General features: G+C 40.3%; 1 pseudogene; it reads right to left on the reverse strand.

The window, feature by feature from the left end:
- Window positions 1-3,739: 3,739 nt before the first annotated feature.
- Window positions 3,740-4,803, reverse strand: LOC109558105 (GTP-binding nuclear protein Ran-like; annotated as a pseudogene).
- Window positions 4,804-5,675: the final 872 nt, after the last annotated feature.

Below are 5,675 nucleotides of genomic sequence, written 5' to 3' on the forward strand. Positions count from 1 at the left end.
GAAATGGCAACCCACTCCAGTATTCCTGCCTAGAGAATCCTGTGGACAGAGGAGCCTGGTGGGCTGCTGTCCATAGGGATCACACAGAGTCAGACACGACTGAAGTGACTTAGCATGCATGCATGCATTGGAGAAGGAAATGGCAACCCACTCCAGTATTCTTGCCTGGAGAATCCCAGGGACAGAGGAGCCTGGTGGGCTGCCATCTACGGTGTCGCACAGAGTCAGACCCAACTGAAGCGACTTAGCAGCAGCAGCAGTAGCCAATATAAAATAAAAAAATTTTAAATAAAGTAAAACTCACAACAACAACAAAGTAGTTGTGGTACATATGCATGTATCTTTAAATTGTGTATCATTTTGTTTTTTATTAAAATATCATATTGAATTAATCTTCTATAACTTCATTTGTTTACTCTTTTTTTTTTAAACCCAAGAATGTGTTTCAAAGATCCATCTGTATTGTTCCTTGATGATAGCAAAGCTTATGAATTCACTCTAAAGTCCTTGGACATTTGCGTTCCTTAATGAGTTTTAAATTTTATTTATTTTTTGCCATTGTGAACCAGGCTGCTGTAAATGTGTCAGTTGGTAATAGTTATGGGTTCTCTAGAATAAGGTCTGGGAGTGCCGGGGTGGGAGTTGGAACTGTTGAGTCTCAGAGTATGAGCAAGTTCAATTTTAGAGGCTAGTACCAAACTTTTTCAAAGTGACTGTATCAATGCATATTCTCACTGGTGGCATATAAGAATTCCTGTTAATCCACATCCTCACTAACATTTGATGTTTTAAGACCTTCTTTTTTACCAGTCTAGTAGGTATAAAATAATATCGCATTTGGGATCAATTCAGAGCTTTCTTCACCTTGACCACCCGTGATGACATTCCAAGCCATCCCAGTGCTGTGGATGTAGCAAGAACTGAAGAAGTAGAGAAAAAGTGGGAAGTCTCATATTGCACCACGAAGACCCTGAAATTTGTAGAGTTAATCCTTGTAAAAGCATTTCCCGTGAGATTCAAGGTATATAACATGTACTTTACTCATTGAATTAATATTTTTAATCTCTCCTACATGCCAGGTATTTTTCCTATACTCAAGGTTCTTTCTCTAGGCCCAGGAAGATCACAGTGAATAAAATAGACAAGATCCTTGCCCTTATGGAGCTTATATTCTGGTTGGGGAGGATACAGACAATAAACAAATCCATATATAATACATAGTATCAGAAAGCAAAGACCAGCTTTGGAGCCACACGGCCAGTGCTCAATTCTGTTCTCTACACCGTACCAGACACTTGACCTCTCTGAGCCTTAGTTTCATGTTTTACAAGTAAGAATTCATATCTTGCAGGGTTATTGTGAGAATTAAGAGCTGGTGTAGAAAGGTTCCCAGTTTAGTGCTGAGCACAAAAGTTGGTGTTCTCTCCAGTCTGGACACTTTGAGGAGTGTCTGAGAACAAAGAATTCAAGGACCTCAGGGGTGGGGCATCTCATCTTCTAGTTGGCTTCTTCTGGAACTGGGCAAACCGGGCAAGCGCAAACAGAAGCTTGTGCACCCCTGCCAGCCAGGATCAGCCTGTTCATTTCCTCCTGGTAACTAACCTCTGCTACCTTCTCTCACTTACTTTAATGGGCCGAGACTTGCTGTTTATTGGGTTCTATTCTTTCCAGCTACACTATCCTCCTTGCTATTCTTAGACATTCCAGATCACCTCATTTAAAAATTGACTTTAACAAACCAATTAGCAAAAATATATATGAGCCAGTATGGGGAAATTGAACACTAGTGAATACTGGATGATATTAAGGAATTGTTGATAATTTTTGTGTGGTAATGATGTAGCATCAAGTCAAAGTAAAGTGTTTGCACCTTTATAAATCCATACTGAATATTTATCTGATGTCTTGGATTTGCTTTCAAATAATCCAATATGTGGAGGGAGACTAATAAATTGATTGGAGGTATAGAAGCAGGGTGATAGATACGTGGGGTTCATTAAGCAATTCTATTTACTTTTGTATATGCTTAAAATTTTCCATAATAAAAAGTAAACAAATGAGGTAAATGTACTTCTGTCTCAGAATATACTTTGTATGTGCTGTTACCTCTGCCAGGAATGTTGTTCTTCTAGATAGCCACATAACAAACTTCCTTGATTTATGCCAGTCTCTGCTCAAATGTCATTTCCTCAGAAGGGCTTTCCCCTATGGAACATGGAGCCTCTTTTTCCTGGAGATAACGTAACCACCCCATGCTTTGAAGAGAATAATTTTGGATTGCTTATATAGTAGCAGTATTTAGAGCCAAATTTAGAGCAGAATAGTATATAGAGCAGAATTTACTCTCGGCTCCTGATAGCTGTAGACCCATGCTTCTCAGGACTAGGCATGCACACTCATATGAAACTGACCAGGCTATAGTCCACAGAACTGAGAAAACCAGAGTCCTGGCTTCATTCCCCAAACCACAAAGAACTTGCAGGATCCATGCTCCTAGTTCCTTTTGCTCTGTTTAATATGACAACAGTGTCTTCCGGGCACTCTTGGCAGTCTTTGACTTCTTGTTCTTCCTTGGCTCCCCTCCTGGTATTCTCCACATCTCTTTTAAGGTTGAGAGGAGAAATAGCTACTAAGTCAGCAGGCCTTAAAGCTGTTCATTCCACAAAGACCAGCCCACAGGCAGAGGGTAAACGCCAGCAACAGAACCTAGATGTCCTTTTCACTAAGCAACAGATTTTGAAAAGCATGAGCTTGTTTGAGGATTTCCAGTTTAGCATATTGCTCTTTGGAAAAATAAACATACTTTCCCAAGATTCTAAGAACAATCTTATTGCAAACATAACTGTTGAAGAAAGCTAAGCACTGAAGAATTGATGCTTTTGAACTGGGGTGTTGGAGAAGACTCTTGAGAGTCCCTTGGACTGCAAGGAGATCCAACTAAAGATCATTCTAAAGGAGATCAGCCCTGGGTGTTCTTTGGAAGGAATGATGCTAAAGCTGAAACTCCAGTACTTTGGCCACCTCATGCGAAGAGTTGACTCATTGGAAAAGACTCTGATGCTAGCAGGGATTGGGGGCAGGAGGAGAAGGGGATGACAAAGGATGAGATGGCTGGATGGCATCACCGACTCAATGGACATGAGTTTGAGTGAACTCCAGGAGTTGGTGATGGACAGGGAGGCCTGGCGTGCTGTGATTCATGGAGTCGCAAAGAGTCAGACACGACTGAGTGACTGACTGAACTGAACTGACTGAACTCTTGTTTTGTTAAGTCAGTAAGCTGTGTCCAACTCTTTGCGACCCCATAGACTGTAGGCACGCCAGGCTCCTCTGTCCATGGAGTTTTCCAGGCAAGAATACTGGAATAGGTTGCCATTTCCTTCTCCAGAGAATCTTCCCAACCCAGGGATCAAACCCACATCTCCTGCCTTGGCAGGCAAATTCTTTACTGCTGAGCTACCAGGGAAGCCCAACCCATATGTACATGATATTAAAGAGGTTTCTTATCTGAACTATACTCATAACAGACTGTTATATAGCTACTGGGACAGTATCTAAAAGGAAAACAAAATTTTATTTTTTAATTGATTTTTAATTGGAAGATAGTTGCCTTACAATGCTGTGTTGGTTTCTGCCATACAACAACATGAATCAGCATTAAGTATACATATTCCCTCCCTCTTGAACTTCCCTCCCACTCCCCTCAAATTTTATTTATTTATTTTTTAGATATTTGAAATACAACTTTATTCTGATTCTAAATGAAAAGGAATGGGAATGACAGAAATAAACAAGATTCCCCCTCTCAATACTGTCATGTGACTATAGCAGTCTTGTATTTGAAACTCAAGGAGGAAAGAACTGTGTTCCAAAACACCTAAATATGCAGGTTCCAAAAAATGAAGGTATTTTTTTTTTAAACTCCAACATTCACTCCAAAGCCCATCCATCTCCTTCAGCATCCAAAGATTAAGCACGTGTTCTGCGTAGCTATGTTATAAAGTGGCAAACACGCTGCACCACTGACGTCACAGGACAGTTGCCTATAAAACTCGACTTCCGACGCTGGGCCCCAGCTTCACTTTCTCACAGGTCATCATCTTCATCCGGGAGAGCAGTCGTCTGAGCAACCTCTAAATCGTGCTCGTACTGTGCTGCCAAGGCTGGGTCCATGACCACCTCTGGCAGGGCAAGAGCAGGCATGGCGACAAACTCCAAGTTAGGGTCTCCAATCAGTTTTCTAGCAAGCCAGGGAAGGGCTTTTCAAAGCTGTAGTTACTTTTGGCAGAAATGTCATAGTACTGAAGATTCTTCTTTCAGTGGAAGACAATTGACTTTGCCTTAACCTTTCTGTCTTTAATATCCACTTTGTTGCCACACAACACAATTGGGATATTCTCACACACTCGTACTAGATCTCTATGCCAGTTAGGCACATTCTTGTAAGTAACTCTTGATGTTACATCAAATATTATAATGGCACACTGAGCTTGTATCTAATAGTCACCTCTCAGTCCACCAAATTTCTCCTGATCAGCTGTATCCCATACATTGAACTTGATAGGTCCTCTGTTGATATGGAACACAAGAGGATGGACCTCAACACCCAAGGTAACTACATACTTCTTCTCAAATTCACCAGTCAGATAACGCTTCACGAATGTAGTTTTTTCCAGTACCACCATCACCAACCAAAACAAGTTTGAACTGAACTTGGGGTTCTCTTAGGGCAGCCATCGCAATGTTACTTCCAGAAGCGTTTCCGCGCCCGTCTGACTGAGGGCTGGAAAGATGGCGGAAGCACAATTCCTGCCCCCCAAAATTTTAATATGAGAATGTTAAATGTAAAAAGTTTGTGTAAATAGTGCTAAATAAGCACTTTCATATATGTTTGTTTAGCATTTGCTTCCAAGAAGATTTTTCTGCATACCAAACAGAACCATGATTAGGTTCCCACATCTTGTTAAGGCTGACTAATGTGGACTCTGGCTTTTTTTGCATATAAACTTTTATGGGAGAAAGACTGGGATTCTGGGAAAGGCCTCTTTCGTGTAATAATGATGCCTTATTTTCAATAGTTTCCATGAGAAAGGAAGCACAGAACCAAAAATGCAGATGGCAAGACAAATGACCAACTTCTGCAACATACAAAGGTAAGGCTAGAGGGGAAATGCCAGAGGCGACTGAAGGGGCAGGAGTGTGATCACAGTGGCTTTCAACCTCCCTCTAAGAATAAAGTGTCACACTTCATATTCAAAATGGAATCATTTTCCACAGACACTTTATTTGCAGGCCTTCCCTTTTATCTGCCAACTAATTCCTACAAAGAATGCTGAGCATGAAGAAATATCAAGAAGCAAATCCATAAAAGTTTGGCTAAATAGTAAATAGTTCATCATTCTCAAGATATTTGACATAGAAGCATATTTTGTGCTTATTTTGCCCTAGCTTAGAAAAATTAATGCAAACTGTACATGTATATTTATCATGAAATATTTCAGGCATTCAAAAATATAAATAATAATAAATACCCACTTACCTTGAATCCAGTTCAAAGAATAAAATTTTATTTATCAATACCTATGTAGGTGCCTATGTAATTTTTGAAGATGGCATTCCCTTTCCTACAGGAATAAATACTATTCTGCATTAAGTGTTTCACATCCCATGTATTT

This window comes from Bos indicus, chromosome 4 (assembly GCF_029378745.1).
Source record: "Bos indicus isolate NIAB-ARS_2022 breed Sahiwal x Tharparkar chromosome 4, NIAB-ARS_B.indTharparkar_mat_pri_1.0, whole genome shotgun sequence".
Taxonomy (NCBI): domain Eukaryota; kingdom Metazoa; phylum Chordata; class Mammalia; order Artiodactyla; family Bovidae; genus Bos; species Bos indicus.